This window comes from Carcharhinus amblyrhynchos, chromosome 3, assembly GCF_965287045.1.
Source record: "Carcharhinus amblyrhynchos chromosome 3, sCarAmb.v2.hapA, whole genome shotgun sequence".
In the NCBI taxonomy this organism is placed as follows: domain Eukaryota; kingdom Metazoa; phylum Chordata; class Chondrichthyes; order Carcharhiniformes; family Carcharhinidae; genus Carcharhinus; species Carcharhinus amblyrhynchos.
This window is the reverse complement of record NC_137326.1, coordinates 123,706,645-123,729,570: the sequence shown is the minus strand read 5'-3', so window position 1 is coordinate 123,729,570 and position 22,926 is coordinate 123,706,645. Positions and strand designations below refer to the sequence as shown.

Genomic DNA, 22,926 nt, shown 5'->3' with positions numbered 1-22,926 from the left:
AAGCAATTACCTATGCACTGAGCAACAGAATTACCCTTCACTCTAACAGAATTAATTAAGTGTTCCTCTATGAGGAGCAGTGGTGGATGCAGTTTGGATCCTGTGATCTGTGCAGCCCGTGGAATGTCCAGGGTAAGAAGTGAGACATCAGGCTTTCATATGTCCTAATTCGAGCTGCTGTCAGAAAGCCTTTGTACGGCATGTGAAAGCTGTTTGCAATTTGAAGATCTTGTAAAGAAATTTGATAATAGTCCAGTTTAATGAGCGGATCAGCCGTTTGTATCTTTTTCCATAAGACCGTAAGACTTAGGAGCAGAATTAGGCCACTCAGTCCGTCAAGTCTGCTCTGCCATTCAATCATGGCTGATACTTTTCTCATCCCCATTCTCCTGCCTTTTCCCCATATCCCCTGATCCCCTTATTAATCAAGAAGCTTTCTATCTCTGTCTTAAAGACCCTTAATGACCTGTCCTCCACAGCCTTCTCCACAATCAGGAGCAAGTTTTTCACTCAGGGGGTGGTGGGTGCTTGGAATCGGCTGCCAGTGGTGGTGGTGCAGGCGGATTCGATAGGGTCTTTTACGAGACTTTTAGATGAGTACATGGGACTTAGTAAGATAGAGGGTTATAGGTAAGCCTAGTAGGTAGAGATATGTTTGGCGCAACTTATGGGCCGAAGGGCCTTTTGTGCTGTAGTTTTTCTATGTTCTATGTTCTGTGTTCTATGCTCTGCGGCTAAAAGTTCCACAGATGCACCACTCACTAGCTGAAGAAATTCCTCTTCATCTCTGTTTAAAGAATCGTCCCCTTAGCCTGAGGTTGTGCCCTCTGGTTCTAGTTTTCCTACTAGTGGAAACATCCTCTCCATGTCCACTCTGTCTAGGCCTTGCAGTATCCTGTAAGTTTCAATAAATCCTCCCGCCTCATCCTTCTACTCCAATGTGTACAGACCCAGAGTCCTCAATCGTTCCTCATAGATAAGCTTTTCATTCCAGGGATCATTCTTGTGAACCTCCTCTGGACCCTTTCCAAGGCCAGTACATCCTCCCTTAGATAAGGCCTCAAAACTGCTCACAATACTCCAAATGGGGTCTGACCAGAGCCTTATACAGCCTCAGAAGTACATCTCTGCTCTTTATTCTAGTCCTGTCTTCATAATGCTATCATTGCATTTGCCTTCCTAACTGCTGACTGAACCTGCACGTTAACCTTTAGAGAATCTTGAACAAGGACTCCCAAGTTCCTTTGTGTTTCTGATTTCCTAAGCATTTCCCTATTTAGAAAATAAGCTATACCTCCATTCCTCCTTCCAAACTGCATAACCTCACACTTTTGCAGATTCTATCCCAGCTGCCACTTTGCCCACTCTCCTAACCTATCCACCCCCCACTTCCTCAATACTACCTGTCCCTCTACATATCTTTGTATCATCCGCAAACATAGTAAAAGTGCCTTCAGTTCCTTCTCCCAAATCGTTAATGTATATTGTAAAACATTGTGGTCCCAGCACCGACCCCTGAGGCACACCACTGAGGCCACCTGCTGCCATCTTGAAAAAGACCCTTTTATCCCCACTCTCTGTCATCTGCCTGTCAGCCAATCCTCTATCCGTGTCAGGATCTTACCATTAACACCATGGGCACTTACCTTGTTTAACAGTCTTCAATGTGGCACCTTGTCAAAGGCCTTTTGGAAATCTGGCAAGCAGCCCAGGAACATGGGATTTATCTTCTCATTGATAATTATCTCTGATTTCTGGGATGGCAGGACTGATGTATGAAGAGAGATTGAATTGGTTAAGATTGTGGTCACTGGAGTTCAGAAGAATGAGTGGAGGTCTCATAGAACCCTATAAAATTTTAACAGGACAAGGCAGGGTAGATGCAAGATGCAGGGATGTTCCCAATGGTGGGGGTGTCTAGAACCAGGGGCCACAGTCTGAGGATACATTGGGATAGAGATGAGGAGAAATTTCTTCACCCAGAATGCAGTCAGCCCGTGGGATTCAGTATCACAGAAAGCAGTTGAGGCTAAAACATTGAATGTTTTCAAGAAGCAGTTAGATATAGCACTTGAGGCAAAGAGGATCAAAGGATATGGAGAGAAAGGAGAATCAGGCTATTGAGTTGTGAGGAGCACAGGGAACGATCAGCAATGAGTCCCAATGTCCATGGGGTGGGGGGTGGTGGAGTGGGAGGGGGTGGAGTGACAGGAGATCTCCCCACCTAACTGGTGAGATCGCATCCTGGCACTTTTTTTTGACTAAGTGCATTAAAATTGCTTTTTTAACTGCTCAAGAAACAAGCCTAAAACTCTCCCGTTTTCTCACTTGTTCGGAGCTTGAAATTGTTTTAATAAAATCACCCCCAATGTTTCCAGCTAACAGTCTTCAGGAGTTATTGAAACTATTCCATCCCAAAAGCACAGTAATTTACTACCCAGCCCCTGGGCATTGCATACCCGCTCAGCCAAGCTATGGCCCTTCCAGTGACCTTGACCCACTCAAGATACACTGTATAGAATCAATAAACCCTATAGTGACAATCGCATGTGTTAGAAAAAGATGCAAAATACAGTCAGTCATTCAATGCTTTCCACTCTTGTTAAAAAAAAGTGTTTCTTTCACTGCAGCCTAGTTTGGCATAGAGGACATTGCTGCCTCACAGCGTCAGGGACCCGGGTTCAATTTGCTGATGACACCAAGATTGGTGGAACGGTAAATTGTGCGGAGGGTGTGGAGAGTCTGCAGAAGGATCTAGATAGGCTGGGCGAATGGGCCAGGAAATGGCAAATGGAATTTAATGTTGGCAAGTGTGAGGTGGTCCACTTTGGTAGGAAAAATGGTAGGAAGGACTATTACTTACGAGGCGAAAAACTGCAGCAGGCGACGGTGCAGAGGGACCTCGGGGTCCTTGTGCATGAGTCGCAAAAACCCAGCTTGCAGGTGCAGCAGGTGGTCAGGAAGGCGAATGGGATGCTGGCCTTCATAGCGAAGGGGATTGAATATAAAAGTAGGGAGGTCTTGCTGCAGCTGTATAGGGCATTGGTGAGGCCGCAACTGGAGTACTGTGTGCATTTTTGGGCGCCGCACCTGCGCAAAGATATTTTGGCCTTGGAGGGAGTGCAGAGGAGGTTTACTAGGCTGATACCAGAGTTGAGGGGGTTGAGCTATGAGGAAAGGCTGAATAAACTGGGCTTGTACTCGTTAGAGTTTAGAAGAATGAGAGGAGATCTCATTGAGACGTATAAGATGATGAATGGGATGGATAGGATAGAGGTGGAAAGACTCTTCCCGCTCAAAAAAGACAGTAGGACTAGGGGGCACAGCCTCAAGATAAAAGGGGGGCGGTTTAGAATGGAGTTGAGGAGGAACTTCTTCACTCAAAGGGTGGTGAATCTCTGGAATTCTCTGCCTGTTGAAGTGGTGGAGGCTGCCTCGCTAAATATTTTTAAGACGCGGGTTGATGGGTTTTTGATAGGAGAGGGGATTAAAGGTTATGGGGAGAGGGCGGGAAAGTGGAACTGAGCAGCGACAGATCAGCCATGATCTTATTGAATGGCGGGGCAGGCTCGAAGGGCTGGATGGCCTACTCCTGCTCCTATTTCTTATGTTCTTATGTTCTTATTTCTTATGTTCTTATGTTCAATTCCGGCCTCAGGTAATTGGCTGTGTAGAGTTTGCACGTTCTTCCCGTGTCTGCGTGGGTTTGCTCCGGTTTCCTCCCACAGTCCAAAGATCTGCGGGTTAGGTTGATTGACCATGCTAAATTCCCCCTTAGTATTAGGCAGATTAGCAGGGTACATATGTGGAGGGATAGAGCCTTGGTGGGATTGTTGTCAGTGCAGACTCGATGGGCAGAATGGTCTCTTTCTGCATTGTCAGGATTCTGTGATTCTAAGAGTGCATTGCATCCTATTTTGACTTATTAGATACTATCATATTTCTTTCATCTCAACCTCACTGTATCATTCTCTGTTTGTTTACAGGTCCACTTATCTCTGGCCATCTCTCTACTTGACCTATTTCTCTTTGTGCTTTTCCCTTTTGTCTTTGTTGACTTTTGTTCTGTAGATTTCCTTTTCATCTGAGCTCTACTTACATTTTCAGAAGGCATTTGACAAGGTGCTACATCAAAGGCTGCTGCACAAAATAAGAGCTTATTAAAGGGGAGCAACATGAATGGAAGATTGGGTAGTTAACAGAAATCAGAAAGTAGGCATAAATGGGTCAATTTCAGTTTGGAAAGCGTTAACAAGTAGAGTGCCACAGGGGTCAGTTCTTGGACCTCAACTGTTTACAAACGATATCAATATTTTGTATGAAGGGCCAGATATAAGGCAGTTGAACTTGCTGATGGCACAAGGATAGATAGGAAAGTTGTGAAGGAGTCTATAAAGGGTTGTAGGTGGGTTAAATGAGTGGGTAAAAATGAGACAGACGGTGTGTACTTGTGAGAAAATGTGAACTTATTCACTTCAGCAGGAAGAATAGAAAAGCAGCTTATTATTTGAATGGAGAGAGATTGCAAAACTCTGAGGTACACAGGGATCTGGGTATCCTGGTATAGAAGTCACAAAAAAGTTAGTGTGCTGGTACAGCAAGCGATTAGGAAGACAAATGCGATGTTGTTATTTCTTGCAAGGAGATTAAGATATAAAAGTTGGGATAATTTTTGCGATAGTTCTACAGGGCATTGGTGAGAGACCACCTCTGGAGTGCTGTGTACAGTTTTGATCTCCTTGTTTAAGAAAGGATATAAATGTGTAAAATTCAGTGCAAGTTCACTCGACTGATACCTGGAATGAGGGGGTAAAAGGTTGGACAAGCTGGGCTGTGTCCATTGGAGTTTAGGAAAATGAAATATGATCTTAGTGAAACAAATTAGACCCTGAGGGGACTTGACAGTGTGGGTAGTGTCAAGATATTTCCCCTTGTGCGAGACTAGAATTAGGGGTTTAAAAATTCTGTGAGTATCTGGCAGCAAAGTGTTGGAGAGAGGGCTGTCTGGAAAATGCAGTTTCAAATGTGGCTCTCTTAGCTTTCTGTGTTAATTTTCTCGTTAAGTGCTGACTCCTCAGAAGCCATTTCCCCCCCAGCTTGGTTCCGGGTTGGAATGGAAGTCTTCCCTGAGGACCTTGCTGTCAAACAGCCTGACTTATCACAGTGGTGTCTACCGTATCCACTCAGTACAATATGCTTTGAGAATGAGATGCAGGTCCCGGAATGGTTCACAAGCCAAGGCTTTCTATTCCAAGTCTTGGGATTGCTGTTGTTGGTCTCCCTTTTAATCTTTGTCAAGAGAAGGTGGACTAGGCCCTCACGAGGGAAGGACCGTCTGTGCCCTGCTCATGTAGATTCAAGTTCGGAGAATGACGTTCGTTGTAATGTTCCCGAAGATGTCTTTAAAATAATTTCCAAGATGGAGGATCTTGAAACGAGGATGAAGCAGTTGGAAGAGTATTTCCAGATAATAAGGAAAAGTCATCCTTTTCCCAATAAGAAACCAAACCGTACTCCGAAGTATATTTAACAAAACTTCATATAGTGTTAATGTTAGCCTTGCTTAATAAATAAACTTTAACTTTATTTTAAAGAGGGATTAGCAGGGTAAATATATGGGGTTAGAGGGATAGGGCCTGGGTGGGATTGTTGCCTGTGCAGACTCGATGGGCCGAATAGCCTCCTTCTGCACTGTAGGGATTTTATTCTGTGGTTCTATTTTTTATTTTTTTAAATAAGTGATCTCCCACCAGACTGATCCCAAATGGTTTCAGGTTCTTGTGCCAACTGCACTGAGAACACCTCTGGTTGCCATGCAGCACAGGGCTGTAGCCTACAGGAGCAGTAACATTTATACATTGCCTCAAAACTGGATATACCTTGTTACAAAGATGTTGAATCTATGGAGATGCTGCTCTGAAGTGACATCCCCAGGGTAAGCATCTGATACAAACCCAAGTCAAGCTCAGTGAGCCTAAAACAGGGGGCCAGGTGTTGGCTGCAATTTTTCAGCCATTCACATCTTGCCACCACCACAAGCAGGGACAAAGAATTTAGCGCTCAGCCAAATCCCTGTTCACTGCAGCAGGACCAGAGAATCCCACTGGCATGAACGGCCAGAAAGTTCCACACATTGTGTTGTTCTGTCATGTGTGACGCATATCTACACTAAAGGTTTCCTCTCCCTTCACTCCCGATCGCTCCTTAATTCCCTCAAACTTCTGCCGTGACAAGATCAGCCTATTCTTTGTTCTATTAGTCTGATATGTCCTGTGAGGGTTTTTGAAACATCTATCTCCATACTGTGTGTTCCTCTTTAACTATCCTCACACTCCTTGCAATCTGTACAATTTTCTCCAACTTAACAACTGACATATTCTCTGGACCCATCTGAGACTGTGCCTGGCGCTGAATGTCTTTTTGCCAGTTTACAAAAATCAATTAAGTGCTACCTGTATCCCACTTTAAACCTTCATAGCTGACTTAAACCTACAGATGAAAAATTTTCATCAATAATTCCAGGTCTGATCTGCATTACAAACAATCACTCTTAGATTTGAGTAGGCACTTCTGCCATGTTGCATTATGTCATCAGCCGTGACCTTAACAAGACCTTAATAAGCAAAAGCACCAATTTTAATAACTCAGCTATTGTTCATTAATCCAGAGGGCTAGAAATCCACTGAGCAAATGTTAAACACAGTAAAGTAGTCTGTTGGAACCTTCTACCAGTTTAATGTCGCTTTTTATTCACATCTGGTTTTCCATTAAAATGAGTGAGCAAAGGGAATTGTGTCTGTTATTATTACCTGGATGAGTTAATGTGATGGTACACCATTGGATCTCATGAAGCTTCCTTAATATTATCTGTTCAGCTTGTTCAGTAAATAGGATTAGAGAGTTGCTGGGCTTATATTGTGCTACAATACCAAGCTGATCAGAATGCTGTCAGACTATGGTATGGTTTTCAGCTGCCACACTTCATCCTGTTATGCACTCCACGTCCTGTGTTAAATACTGATTCTGTGCACCCCAAGCAACCGTAAGCACATCAGTCAACTTTTAAAGACCAAGGCAAGGCCACTGATTGTGAACAATAGCTCCAAAAGTCTCAGGAAGTCCTGTGGCGTTGCTAATGATGTTTGAGCTATCTGCGTGGCTTGTGATATGTTAAGCAGTGCTTGTACATCCTGATGACTGTGTGTATGCTGATGATTTCAGACCTTAGCTTCCTCTTCCTCTCAATTAACTCTACAGATGATGCTCTGTACTGGATGTAAAGTGACAAAAGGCTTCCCTGCCACCTGTGCATTGGCCTTGACTCTATCAACAACAACTTGCATTTAAACAGTGTGTTTGACATAGCAAGAGCTTCACTTGACTGGAGCATTGTTTGACATGATTTGGCACTGTGCTCCATAAAAAGAAACTTTGACAGATGGCAAAAGCTTGGTCAGAGGTATGGGTTTGAAGGAATATCTCAAAGGAAAGAGATCAAGAAGTTTAGTGAGGGAACAAAGATATGCGGTTAGGTTGATTGGCCTTGATAAATTGCCCCTTAGTGTTGGGGGATGAGGAGAGTAAATATGCGGAGTCATACGGATAGGACCTGAGTGTGATTGTTGTCGGTGCAGGCTCCACTGACCAAATAGCCTCCTTCTGCACTGTAGAGATTCTATGATTCTATGAATTCCAGAGCTTAGTGATGGAAGGCTTTGCAGCTGATCATGAAGCAAAGCAAGGAGGAAAAAGAGTTGGGAGAAGTCATACAATCATACAGTACAGAAGGAGGCCATTTGTCCATCGAGTCTGTACCAACCACAATCCCACCCAGGGCCTATCTCTGTGACCCCACATACTTACATAACTCCATGCACTTACCCTCGCTATCCCCCTGACACTAAGGGTCAATTTAGCATGGCAATCAACCTAACCCGCACATCTTTGGCCTGTGGGAGGAAACCGGAGCACCTGGAGGAAATACACACAGACACCAGGAGAAAATGCAAACACCTCACAGACAGTGACCCAAGTCCCTGATGCTATGAGACAGCAGTGCTAACCGCCATGCTACCATAGCAACGTGGGATGTGAGCAATGTTCCTTACTGCTCCAGAAAATATTTATACTGGGAGGCATCCCCGGAGCATACTTTGAGTATCTGAATGACTCAGTTTGGAACTAGGAGAGGCCAGTGTCAGAGGGCGAATTTTCTTGATCCAGAAGCAAATTAGCAAAGTTCAATGGCACAAATCAACTGAACGCATGCTTTTCCACTCAAGTTCAGCTGCAAGAGGAACTGGTCCCTTCACCACTGCTCCTTTGAAAAGCCCAGTCATCCATCCATCTTGCCGACCTGGTGATTTGGACTAATATTGGTGATTGCAAAGTTTATGCACATGATCAAACTTTCTTTGGGGATTTTCTTCCTGTTTTCTTCTTTCACAAGAAATGGATGTTGCTGACTAGGCCAGCATTTATTGCCTATGCTTAATTATCATTGAGAAGGTGATGGTGAACTGCCTTCTTGAACTGCTGCAGTCCAGGTGGTGTAGATACACCCACTGTGTTGTTAAAGAGAGAGTTCCAGGATTTTGACCCAGTGACAGTGAACGAATGACGACATATTCCTGAGTCAGGATGTTATGTGGCTTGGAGGGGAACTTGAAGGTGGCAACGTTCCCATGCATCTGCTGCTCTTGTCCTTCTAGATGGTAGAGGTCATGGGTTTGAAAGATGCTATCAAAGAAGCTTTGGTGAGTTGTTGCACTTCGCCCTGTAGATGGTACACACTACTGACACTGCGTTGGGGATGGAAGAACTGAATGTTTAAGGTGATGAATGGGGCGCAAATCAATAGGACTGCTTTGTCCTGAATAGTCCTTGAGTGTAGTTGGAGCTGCACTCATCCAAGCAAGTGCAGAGTATTCCACCACACTCCTGACTTGTGCCTTGTAGATGGTGGACAGGTTTGGGGAGTCAGGAGGTGAGTTACTCTCCACAGAATTCCCAGCCCCTGAACTGCTCTTCTAGCCACAGTATTTATATGGCTGGTCCACTTCAGTTTCTGGCACAGGATATTAATAGGGCATTACAATTGAATACAGATTAAATTGGATTCATTGAGGTTTCCCTTCTAGAACAAGCGTAAACTAATTATACTACCTTACAGAGTGAGACTATAATAAAGTACAAAGTTACTGACCTCAATCCACAGCATTGCAGACTGGTAAAGTGTTCAAATGAGCAACTGTCCTGTGTCGCTGACATAAGATTATAAAATCAGCCTCATAATATAAAGGAAAGCAAGGAATGTGTTAGATTTTCCCATGGGAGGCATGGTGGTGCAGTGGCTAGCAGTGCTGTCTCATAGAACCAGGGACCCGCGTTCAATTCTGGCCTTGGGTGTCTGTATGGGATCTACATATTCTCCCCGTGTCTGTGTGGGTTTCCTCCGGTTTCCTCCCACAGTCGACAGATGTGCGGGTTAGGTGGATTGGACGTGCTAAAATTGCCTCTTAGTGTCCCAAGATGTACAGGTCAGATGGATTAGCCATGGTAAATGTATGGGGTTACGGGGATAGGGTGGGAGAAAGGGCCTGGGTAGGATGCTTTGTCAGAGAGTGGGTGCAGACACAATGGGACAAATGCACCGCACTGTAGGGATTCTATGGATAAGTGAGTACATCCATTAGAAGTTTGACCTCTGGTCTGTATAGAGTCAATTTGACTGATGGGAAACTGGGGAAGTATAATTGGCCTGCTATGCAAAAGGCAAAGTTCACTTATTCTTCATTCTTCATACTGTCTCCCAACAACTTGTGCACTTTTGTGTAAATGTTTGGGGAGGACAGATTTGACTTTACTCTTTGATTCAGTAGTCTGTCAATGTTGCAATGTTGGACAAGTTAAAAAAAAATGAGAGAGGCTGATAGAAACGTAGATAACAATGGTGTTATTCTCCATACACCATGATAAATGTTGACAGTAAAATGAACATGAAGTGATCCTTTAAACTATCATATACAATTCATATGTTGCTGCGTTCAGAGAATCGTCATTTTAATTACTGTGATTGTTACTGAGAATTTGAAATATTGCACTGATCCTCCATTGTCACCACAACTAGCACAAATGGGCCCAGCAAAAAACCCCAAAACTGAACCCACCGAACAAGGTGGGTGTGTAGGAAAATGCTTTGTTGAAATGGCAGCGTGAGCTCGTTGGGCAGAAGGGCCTGTTTCCCATGCTGGGTTGTTCTTTGTTCTTTAAATCTTGTTACCAAACCACTTCCCTAAAAACCACACTAACCACTTACATCCCTGTGTCGGTCTCCAGCGCCGGTTTTCTGTGACTCAAACCCCAAACACACATGATGGGCAGCACGGTAGCACAGTGGTTAGCACTGCTGCTTCATAGCTCCAGAGACTTGGGTTCGATTCCCGGCTTAGGTCACTGTCAGTGTGGAGTTTGCACATTCTCCTCGTGTCTGCATGGGTTTCCTCCGGGTGCTCCAGTTTCCTCCCACAGTCCAAAGATGTGCGGGTTAGATTGATTGGCCTTGCTAAAAATTGCCTCTTAGTGTCCTGAGATGCGTAGTTTAGAGGGATTAGTGGGTAAGATATGGAGCGTAGGGCCTGGGTGGGATTGTAGTCGGTGCAGGTTCGATGGGCCAAATGGCCTCTTTCTGCACTGTAGGGTTTCTATGATTGTAACGTAGACATTAACATCACTGCTGTGAAATTGGCAGTCTCGGTCACCAAACATAGGAACACAGCTCAGCTGAAGTTAGCCAGCTGCATTGGATAGAATAGTTAAAAGACACTGCTTGGGCAGGCCAGAACAGAAGGAAAGCTGCCTATTCCAGAAACATTTCTGCATCTCCTACATAGCAACTGAATCCATTCTCTGGTGTGCAAAGCCATACCTTAGCAATGGAAAAGCTGTGTTCAGTTCATGAAGCCCCAGTTGACCACCCCACTGTAAATGGATAATGTGTTGTCCATTTATTTCTTTCTGTTCCGCAAGCACGTGTAAATCAAAATGTGGTGGCAACCCCCCCCCCCACTTAACAGCATAAACAAATGCCTAGCACAAACTCCCTTACCTTCCGTTGAAGAGAAAGAATAGATTGGTGTAAAAATAATTTCCGCCAAATTAATATATTCGAAAGGCTGCATGGTGGCAGAGTGGTTAGCATGGCTGTCTCACAGCGCCAGGAACCTGGGTTCGATTCCTGACTTGAGTCACTGCCTGTGTGGAGATTGCTCATTCTCCCCGCGTGGGTTTCATCTGGGTTCTCCAGTTTCCTCCCACACTCCAAAGGTGGATTGGCATGATAAATTGCCCTTAGTGTGCAGCAAGGTGTGCAAGTTAGATGGATGAGTAAATGTGTGGGGTTACAATGCTAAATTGCCCCTCAGTGTCAGGGCAACTAGCTAGGGTAAATACATGGGGTTATGGGGATAGCATGGGATTGTGGTCGGTTCAGATTCTATGGGCTGCGTGGCCTCCTTCTGTAGGATGCTATGATAATCCTATATCCTTTATCTTATGAACTTATTAATGGGTTGAAGGGTTATGGGGAGAAGGCAGGAAAATGGGGATGAGGAGCATATCAGCCATAATCAAATGGTGAAGCAAACTTGATGGGGCAAATTGCCTAATTCTGTTCCTATGTCTTATGAACGTATGAATTTATAATATGCAATACTATTTAACTGAGTGGAAACAAGAAGTAGATTTTGCTATAGTCTTATTCAAATATGGCAAATAATTTTAAGTTAATTATAAATATTGATTCAATGATTCTATCTCTTGCTTTGTTACTGTGAAGCAGACTTTTCTTGGTTTTGATTACCTCTGACGCTAATCGGTCTTCACAGTCCCGGCATCTTATCCTTAATGTTTAAAGTTGTCTGGTAAAGAGTATCCCAAGGAAAAATTAATGAATTGCTGTGTAAGGATGTGACCATTGACACATCGGCTTAATAATGCTCTGTCCAAACTAAGAAGTTTCGGAACTATAAGGAAAAAGCTAACGTCAAAGGTAGCACTTTAAAGGCTCTGTCTACTGCTGAGAAGTGTGAGTGAAGCACAAGTTGATCTTTCTCCTTTCCCTAATGCCACCCCCACACCAGCCATAGCAGACATTCAAATTCACAGCAACTGCAGGAAATTTGAAACAGGAACAAGACTGGAAGAGTGCATCAGGGCCAGGATGTAATGGCGTCGTCATTGTTTCTCCCCACCAACCCCCACCCTCCCAACAGATGGAACAGACGATTTAAATTGCCATTTATTATGGTGGGACTATTAATATCCCACCGAGCAGGAAGGGCTATTCTATGAGTAAGGAGTGAACATTCAATATCTCAGGTTAATGTCCTTCTTCAGAACTGAAAGAATTCAAGAGACAAGCAAACGTAAAGTTTAAAAGTTTATTTATTAGTGTCACAAGTAAGGCTTACATTAACACTGCAATGGAGTTACTGTGAAAATCCCCTGGACATATTAATAGGACAGGCACAGTTTCACTGGAGGCGACCTGAAGGGAAAAAGACACAGAGCAGTAGCATCAAATGATTGTCAAGTGATATAACAGATCATTTCAGCCAAGTTAAGGTAAAACATTGAGTAAATATTGAAAAAGATGTTAAGGAAACTAGTGAAATATGAATAGCCAAGGCAGTGAGAATCTGAGAGAAGATCAAAGAGGAAAATGTCAGAAATCTGAAGTTAAAAGATGAGACGTTCAGCTGAGTTTTTGGAAAGGGCTATTCCTGATAATCCCAGAAGATATGGTGGCAGGAAGATGGTACGGTGCCAAAACACAGCTGCTGTCAGAGCATTTACAGCAATCTCCAGTTGACTTGATTGGAAAAGCTGATTTAAAAGAAAATCTCATGAATTCATTTAGCGTACTCGTCAATCTGGCATCCAAGTACAGGAGAAAAAAACCGTCATCATTATTGGTTCTTGGAATAATAAAGGCTGAATCTGCAACAGATGGAGCTGTCTAACCCAATTGGACTGGTTAAGAAAGATCAATTACTTTTTAATCTATTATGTACCTGTTGTTGAAATTCAGGATCAGTGACAATAATTCTGAATTCTGTGGTTCACAAAGTGTCTCATCAGCATCCTTTTTAAGAGTATCACCTTTTTAAATAGAATTTCTTTCTTTATTCGAATCCGTCTCAGAGAGAGGGGAGGCACCATCAGAATTCTTCCTGTTGTAACTCAATTCTGATATCAGAGCCACTTGTATTCGCAGACCACACACATCTACCCATCAGCAAAAAAGGTCTGATGAATATCTCCCAGGCAGTGAATAGCTCCCAAGACTCACCTGATGAAGGGGCAATGCTCCGAAAGCTCGTGCTACAGGTAAACCTGTTGGACTTTAACCTGGTGCTGTGAGACTTATTACTGTACCTCCCAAACCTCAGTCAATAGCTGCTAGGAAGAAGGATTTTCACTGAGCTGTCCCATTTACTGTAGGCTGACCAGGAGACAAATCCTCTCTCATACTGAGGTACTATCAAGCTTTTATGCCACTGATATGAAACCCTGCTTTGTGAAAAATGACTTAACGAATTTACCAGCTGGAAGCTATTAGTAGATTATTTTTAAGCCACCTCAAACCACGTTCCAAAGGACTTGAAATCACTGGCAAATATGGCTGAAAATATATGGCACTATACATTCTGCACTCCAAAGCTATTGGAATGGAGGCGACCTGTCTGCAAAGCCTCACCAGGAACAGCTGCCTAGGAGTATGAATGGGGGCCATCTCTTATCGCATTATCAAAGCATCCAGGAAAATGCCATTGTACACAACGGGGTAGAGAAAAATTATTAAACAGGATAGTTATTAAACAGGACCATTTGGAAGTAGGACTCTTGCTGTGAAATAACTTGGCCAGACATCATCTAACCATGCAAACCATGGACTGGAATCCACCAAACCACAACCATTTTTGGGGTAAAAGGGCAGTTGGAGAAAAAGAGAGGAGAGAGAGAGGAGGATCTTGTGAAAAACCATCTAACCTTTCGTATGCTTAAGCACCTGTTTTCTCCGCAGACTAGATGGTGACCAGTGAGGTGGTGAAGAAGCAAGATCTCTCTCTCTCTGTCCCTCTCTCTCTCCATGCAAGTTACAATTTTGAACCTTGTCTGCTGATTTTTGGTTTTCAATGTGCTACAGTGTACTTTGAAAAGAGTTCAACCTAGCAGCTACTACCTAAAAAAAAGGTGATTCCACTCACCTGATAAAAGAGCAGCATTCCAAAAGCTCATGATTCCAAATAAACCTGTTAGACTTTCACCTGGTGTTGTGCGAATTCTTACTTTGCCCACCCCAATTCAATGCCAGAATCTCCACATCTTAAAAATACAGATAAATCATCCACCTGCATCTTTAGAACACAACATCAAACTCAGAATGACCATAGAGTCCAGCCTGAAGCCAGATAAATCACGAGCCTCCAAGAGTCATTTACCTTTTCACTTTGCTGGATTGTAAATTGCTTAAAATATCCTCCCACTTAATCTATTTCTGTGTGCATGAACTTTGAGTGTACTCATGAAAGTTGGAGCATTTTTAAATTATTTTTCTTTGATTGGGTTAACTACAACAAATGTCATGTTCTTTCTTTCTTGAAAAAGAACTCAAGGAAAACTGTCCATGCCTTTTGGCCATAGCATGTAAATAGTTAACTATTCACTGAATTGGCAAGCATTCTTTTTCAAAAAAAACTCTTGTGGTCAAACAAGGAGTGGGGAAACAGGGGAACCTTTGTTTCTCTTCAACTAATTCTAACAACCACAAGAGAAGATTGTCTGCAAATTGGCTAGTATGGTGTCTGTGGGTGTATCATGTAAGTGGCAGATTCAACCATCCAAGATGCAACATCTTCACTGCAATTACTGTCGAAGGGCAGTGTCACTGCACTTGGTTCAAAACCTTTACTGCGTAGCTAGAAATAGAGCCCATATAACAAACCTGAATGTCAGAATCCCCGCAGTGCAGAAGGAGGCCATTCAGCCCAGCGAGTCTGCACCAACTCTCCAATAGAGCATTTTACCCAGACCCTATCCCTGTAACCCTGCTAATCCCCTTAATCTACACATCTTGGGTCACTAAAGGGCAATTTAGCATGGTCAGTCCACTTACCCAGCACACCTTTGGACTGTTCAAGGAAACCGGAGGACCTGGAGGAAACCCACACAGACACAGGGAGAATGTGCAAACTTCACACAGACGGTCAATTCAATGGCTGGAATTGAACCCAGGTCCCTGGCGCTCTGAAGCAGCAGTGCTAACCAACGTACCACCTTGCCACCCCTTGTGTGAATGGATTTCACTGCAGCAGATAATAAAGAAAGCAAGTGAAATATTGGCAATTATCGCTGAGGGAGTAGAATATAACAGTGAGAAAATATTGTTGCAACTGTACAAGGCATTGGTGAGACCACACCTGAAGTGTTGTGCACAGTTTTGGCCCCTCATTTGAGGAAAGATGTAGTGGCATTGGAGGCAGTTCAAAGGAGGTTCACTAGATTGATTCCAGAGGTGAGGGGTTTTTCATATGAAGAGAGATTGAACAGTTCAGCCCCATACTGTCTGGAATTTAGAAAAATGAGGGCAGATCAAATTGAGGTACACGAGATGATAAAAGGGATGGATGAAGTAGGCATGGAACATCTGCTCCTTCTTATGGGGCATTCAAGGACGAGAGTTCATAGTCTTAGAAAAAGGGATAGCAAATTTGAAACAGAGTTGAGGAGAAACTACTTCTCCGAAAGGGTTCTGAACCTGTGGAATTCGCTACCCCAAATAGCAGTGGATGCTGGGACAGTGAGTAACTTTAAGAACATAAGAACATAAGAAATAGGAGCAGGAGTAGGCCATCCAGCCCTTCGAGCCTGCCCCGCCATTCAATAAGATCATGGCTGATCTGTCGCTGCTCAGTTCCACTTTCCCGCCCTCTCCCCATAACCCTTAATCCCCTCTCCTATCAAAAACCCATCAACCCGCGTCTTAAAAATATTTAGCGAGGCAGCCTCCACCACTTCAACGGGCAGAGAATTCCAGAGATTCACTACCCTTTGAGTGAAGAAGTTCCTCCTCAACTCCGTTCTAAACCGCCCCCCTTTTATCTTGAGGCTGTGCCCCCTAGTCCTATTGTCTTTTTTGAGCGGGAAGAGTCTTTCCACCTCTATCCTATCCATCCCATTCATCATCTTATACGTCTCAATGAGATCTCTCATTCTTCTAAACTCTAACGAGTACAAGCCCAGTTTATTCAGCCTCTCCTCATAGCTCAACCCCCTCAACTCCGGTATCAGCCTAGTAAACCTCCTCTGCACTCCCTCTAAGGCCAAAATATCTTTGCGCAGGTGCGGCGCCCAAAAATGCACACAGTACTCCAGTTGCGGCCTCACCAATGCCCTATACAGCTGCAGCAAGACCTCCCTACTTTTATATTCAATCCCCCTCGCTATGAAGGCCAGCATCCCATTCGCCTTCCTGACCACCTGCTGCACCTGCAAGCTGGGTTTTTGCGACTCATGTACAAGGACCCCGAGGTCCCTCTGCACCGTCGCAGTTTTTCGCCCCGTAAGTAATAGTCCTTCCTACCATTTTTCCTACCAAAGTGGACCACCTCACACTTGCCAACATTAAATTCCATTTGCCATTTCCTGGCCCATTCTCCCAGCCTATCTAGATCCTTCTGCAGACTCTCCACACCCTCCGCACAATTTGCCGTTCCCCCAATCTTGGTGTCATCAGCAAATTTCGACACTCTACACTCGGTTCCCTCCTCCAGATCATCTATATAAATGGTAAAAAGTAAGGAGGAGTTAGACAGATTTTTAATTGGTAACAGGTTGAAGGGTTATGGGGAGAAAGCAGGAAAATGGGGATGAGGAGCGTTTCAGTCATGATGGAATGGCAGAGCAGATCAATGGGCCGAACAGTCTAATTCTGCTCCTAAATCTGATGAACGTATGCAGCATGCTTGTGCTGGTGGTTGTTTCTTAATGCCCTCTGAAATTGCCTGACCAGCTATTTGGTTTGCACAAACAACCCTTAACAGTTGATTCGCTGCCATCTTCTCATAAGGGGTGGACAGTGGGCACTGTCATGTCTGTGTTGTCCACAAATATAAAAATGTTACAGGGATAATTTAATGAGCTGGTGTGACTGGTGGGCTACACCGTGATTGGGTTACTCATTCCCCTCAATTGCCAGCGGGACACAGCATGCATGGCCAAGATCCAAGCTAAAACTGCGAATCACAGCACTTTGGGGGAAGTATTATCCCAAGTGTGAAACAAACCATTCATTCCATTCTCTCTGGGATGTGTATAATGCGGAAGGTACACAAATAGCTGAGCTGTAATATACAGATATGTATACCGCAGAGAACATTAAAAACAGCCATGTTGTCACATATGGGCCAGGCCACATAAGGATAAGAACATAAGAACAAAAGAAATAGGAGCAGGAGTAGGCCATCTAGCCCTTCGAGCCTGCCCCGCCATTCAATAAGATCATGGCTGATCTGAAGTGGATCAGTTCCACTTTCCCACTTTCTCCCCATAACCCTTAATCCCCTTGTCTATCAGAAACCTATCTACCTGTGACTTAAATATATTCAGCGAGGTAGCCTCCACCACTTCAACGGGCAGAGAATTCCAGAGACTCACCACCCTTTGAGTGAAGAAGTTCCTCCTCAACTCCGACCTAAACTGCCCCCCCTTATTTTGAGGCTGTGCCCTCTAGTCCTGCTATCCTTTCTAAGCAGGAAGAATCTCTCTACCTCTACCCTATCCATCCCCTTCATTATCTTATATGTCTCTGTAAGATCCCCCCTCAGCCTTCTAAACTCTAACGAGTACAGACCCAATCTATTCAATCTCTAGGATGTCAAAGGATGACAAGTGTCCCTCCGTTACTAAATCAGTTGGATTTTGATGCCAATACAGCTGCTGTCAAGGTCACTTTTTTCCTGATGCTAACTGACAAATGATCAGATTTATTAAATTCAGTTTCATAGTTCGTCACTGCAAGATATGAGGTGGTTAATACAGGAACACATTAACAGGATCAGCTTTTTAATGCCCTCTGAAATTGCCTGACAAGCCATTTGGTTTGCACAAACAATCCCTAAGAGTTGATTCGCTGCCATCTTCTCATGGCAGTCAGGGTGGACAGTGGGCACTGTCATGTCAGTGTTGCCCACAAATATAAAAATATTACAGGGATAATTTAATGAGCTGGTGGGCTACACTAATGTCTGCTGCTCTTCCCAATGTGTGTGATGTGGAGATGCTGCCATTGGACTGGGGTATACACAGTAAGAAGTCTCACAACATCAGGTTAAAGTCCAACAGGTTTATTTGTAGCAAACGCCACTAGCTTTCGGAACTGGCTGCTCCTTCGTCAGGTGGGTGGGAGTTCTGATCACAAACAGGGCATTTGAAGACACAAACTCAATTTATATGAATAATGATTGGAATGTGAGTCTTTACAGCTAATCAAGTCTTAAAAGTACAGACAATGTGAGTGAAGAGAGCATTAAGCACAGGTTAAAAAGATATGTATTGTTTCCAGACAGGAAAGTTAGTGAGATTTTGCAAGTCCAGGTAAGTCATGGGGGTTACAGATGGTGTGACATGAACCCAAGATCCCAGTTGAGGCCGTCCTCATGTGTGCAGAACTTGGCTATCAGTCTCTGCGCTGTCGCGTGTCGTGAAGGCCACCTTAGAGAACGCTTACCCGAAGATCAGAGGCTGAATGCCCGTGACTGCTGAAGTGTTCCCCAACAGGAAGAGAACCTGCCTGGTGATTGTCGAGCGGTGTTCATTCATCCGTTGTCGTAGTGTCTTCCAAATGCCAGAAAATATCCTCCTCGTTTGCTCTATGTCTATAGACACAGCTTGCACCTCTGCTTCCACAGTGGAATGTACTTCTCCTTCAGAGAACACTGCTCTATTTTATTAATACTTCCCACAGCAGACCACCAAGTCACCCTCAGAGAACTGGTGAATATTCCCAACATTCCCACGCGCGTGCGTTTTCCCAAGGCACTCGTACAATCTCAGGAAGAAGTACTTGTTAACTATTGCACTGACATCTTTTATTTTTTTCTGCGTCAGAAATGCTGCAGCCTTGTAAGTGGTAAGCCAGTTAGTGTGATTTTTCAGTAGCAGGAGATAAGGTGTATGTGTAATGTTGTTTCAGACAATCAGAAAACAGCTGCAACAGAAACTGAAGAGCAGTCCACTGTTTATTTTGTATTTGAAACGTTTATGTATTCAAGTTCCCCTTTCTTATCCACTTTCTGTTCTGCCTATATCACACACTACATCCACCCTGCAGCACTGCCAACTGTTAGGCTGTAAGTGGCTGCTATGCATAAAGCATCTAGTCACAAACTCAGAGCAGCGTTATTTTTATAAATTATGTAATGATTACTCACAGGCAGTTTCAGTTTTCACTGCAAAGTCTGTACTCAACACATATAGCTTCTGTTTCCAACCAACTCTGGAAGAGGCAGAGACCATCAATACTTTAAACATGGATTTAGACAGTTACTTGAGAAGGAAAACTGTTAAGGAGGTGGGGTGTAGGCAGGAGATGGGGGGATTGAACTGAGTGATACTCACTGACCAAAAAGTGTCAGCCCCAGATCAAGTGGCCTGTTTCTGTGTTGAGTCAGGCTAGTGATGGCAACAAAACTGGGAAGCATAGCTGATCTTTGATTTGCAAATTAAATGCTACATTTGTGGAATATATTGGCAGCAGAAAAGGTATGAGGTAGAGTCGGCAGTGAGATAAGATGTTCCCAATGTCATTATTCTTCTGTTAGGCAAGAAATACCTACTGAGCTGATCTATCTATGAGCTTTGACAAAGATCATCTGGATTTAAAATGTCAGCTCCTGTCTCTCCTTACAGATGCTGCCAGACCTGCTAAAATTCTTCAGCATTTTCTCTTTTGGTTTCAGATGCTAGCATCCGCAATAATTTGCTTTTATCAAGAAATATCTATAATTAGTTGTAAAATATTTTACACTTTATAAATTAATGCTTTAAGAGAAACCACACACATCTTAATTTGGGGAAATCATTGACCCAAAGTTTTATGACTGAGGCAGATAGCTCAAGTTGTGAAATTTCCCAACTTGCCACAATCCCCGCCATAGAAAAGCCCCTAATTTTTTTTTGTTATTTAATCATGGGATGTGGTTAGGCCAGCATTTATCACACATCCCTAATTGGGCTTGAGAAGGTGATGGAGTAACTGCCTTCTTGAACCATTGTAGTTCATGTGAATGTGATGTCAGTACACTCACAGTGCTGTTAGGAAGAGGGTTCCTGGATTTTGACCCAGCAACAGTGAAGGAACAGTGATATACTTCTGAGTCAGGATGGTGAGTGGTTTGGAGGAGAACTTCCAGGTATTGGTGTTCCCATGTGTTTGCTGCCCTTGTCCTTCCAGTAGCGGTCGTGGGTTTGACAGGTGTTGTCTAAGGAGCATTGGTGAGTTGCTACACCTTGTAGGTGATACACGCCTCTGTGTTTCGGTGGTGAAGGGAGTGGATATTTGTTGATGTAAGGCCAATCAAGCCCCACATTGCTTTGTCCTGGATGGTTTTGAGCTTTCCGAGTTTTGTTGAAGCTGCACTCATCCAGGCAAGTGGAGAATATTCCATCACACTCCTGATGTGCCTTGTAGATGGTGGACAGGTTTTGGGGAGTCAGGAGATGAGTTATTTGCTACAGGATTCCAAGCCTCTGACCTGCTCTTGTGGCCCTGGTATTTATGTGGCTAGCCCAGTTCAGTTTCAAGTCAATGTTAACCCCTCACAATGTTGATAATGGGGGATTTACTGATTGTTATGCCATTTAGAACATAAGAACATAAGAAATAGGAGCAGGAGTAGGCCATCTAGTCCCTCGAGCCTGCCCCGCCATTCAATAAGATCATGGCTGATCTGTCGTGGCTCAGTTCCACATTCCCGCCCTCTCCCCATAACCCTTAATCCCCTCGCTTATCAAAAACCCATCAACCTGCGTCTTAAAAATATTTAGCAAGGCAGCCTCCACCACTTCAACAGGCAGAGAATGCCAGAGATTCACCACCCTTTGAGTGAAGAAGTTCCTCCTCAACTCCGTTCTAAACCGCCCCCCCTTTATCTTGAGGCTGTGCCCCCTAGTCCTACTGTCCTTTCTGAGTGGGAAGAGTCTCTCCACCTCTATCCTATCCATCCCATTCATCATCTTATATGTCTCAATGAGATCTCCTCTCATTCTTCTAAACTCTAACGAGTACAAGCCTAGTTTATTCAGCCTCTCCTCATAGCTCAACCCCCTCAACTCCGGTATCAGCCTAGTAAACCTCCTCTGCACTCCCTCCAAGGCCAAAATATCCTTGCGTAAGTACGGCGACCAAAACTGCACACAGTACTCCAGCTGCGGCCTCACCAGTGCCCTATACAGCTGCAGCAAGACCTCCCTACTTTTATATTCAATCCCCCTCGCTATGAAGGCCAGCATCCCATTAGTCTTCCTGACCACCTGCTGCACCTGCAAGCTGGGTTTTTGTGACTCATGCACAAGGACCCCGAGGTCCCTCTGCACCGTCGCCTGCTGCAGTTTTTCGCCACATAAGTAATAGTCCTTCCTACCATTATTCCTACCAAAGTGTCAAGGGGTGTAGTTAGATTCTCTAATGTTGGAAATGGTCATTGCCTGATACTTATATGGCGCAAATTTTACTTGCCACTTGTCGGCCCAAGCCTGGACATTGCCCAGATCTAGCTGCATTTGGGCATGGACTGCTTCAGTATCTGAGGAGTCCCAAATGCTGCAGAACATTGTGCAATCACCAGTGAACATCCCCATTTCTGACCTTATGATGGAAGGAAGCTTGTTGATGAAACAGCTGAAGATGGTTGGGCTAAGGACACCACTGTGAGGAACTACTGCAATGATGTCCTGGAACTGAGATTATTGACCTCCAACCAGCACAACCATCTTCCTTTGTGTCAGGTATGACTCCAACCAGTGGAAACTTTTCCCCGGATTCTCACTGATTCCAGTTTTGCTAAGGCTTCTTGCTGCCACACTTGGTCAAATGCTCCCTTGGTGTCAGACCTCCATGGGAATTATCTTGGAAGTTTCAGCTATCAACAGGCAATTACCCTGTTCCCTGGGACCACTGAGTTAGAATCAGAGACTTTGGGCAGTTCCACTGAACTTACTTGGATATTTAACGAGGAGATGTTAGACAGATTAAAACCGAGTGTGACACCTGGCTAACTCCACAATTCACACACTAACCTGCACAGTAGTAGGTTAGCACTGCTGCCTCACAGTGCCAGGGACCCAGTTTCGATTCCCAGCTTGGGTCACTGTCTGGGCGGAGATCTACATGTTCTTTTAATGTCGGCATGGGTTTCCTCCGGGTGCTCCAGTTTCCTCCCACAATCCGAAAGACGTGCTGGATAAGTGCATTGGCTATGCCAAATTCTCCTTCAGTGTCCCCAAACGGGTACTGGAGTGTGGAGACTAAGGGATTTTCACAGTAACTTCATTGCAGTGTTAATGTAAGCCTACTTGTGACACTAATAAATAAAAACTTAAAAACTAAAGGAGTCACTGTCTCAGGATATGAGGAGGTAATTTAGGACAGAGATGAGGAGAGATTTCTTCATGCAGAGGGCGGTGAATCTTTTTGTGCATCTGAACCCATGTCAAAGCTGCAGATATTGAGATACAAAATAAGTTGCAATACTTCTGGTGCTAAAGCTTTAAAGTTAAAAAAATGTTTAAGTACACCACAAATAAGTAGTGATTTTGTTTGTTTACTGTCCAGCAATCTGCCTTGTATGAGTCAGCCACACATAA

At 44.0% G+C, this 22,926-nt stretch overlaps 1 protein-coding gene across 2 annotated transcripts in view; it reads left to right on the top strand.

Moving 5' to 3' along the window:
- The window catches only part of LOC145341104 (sodium/hydrogen exchanger 9-like), a 384,640-nt gene that overhangs the window by 311,617 nt on the left and 50,097 nt on the right, over nucleotides 1-22,926 (top strand). Inside the window, exon 15 of one of the 2 annotated variants that reach the window (XM_080185959.1) lies at nucleotides 3,987-4,209. The exons of the other annotated variant lie outside the window; for it this stretch is intronic. The gene's annotated coding sequence lies outside the window, so the exon portion shown is untranslated. Of the gene's footprint in view, nucleotides 1-3,986; nucleotides 4,210-22,926 lie in introns of those variants that run through there. 2 annotated transcript variants of the gene reach the window in all.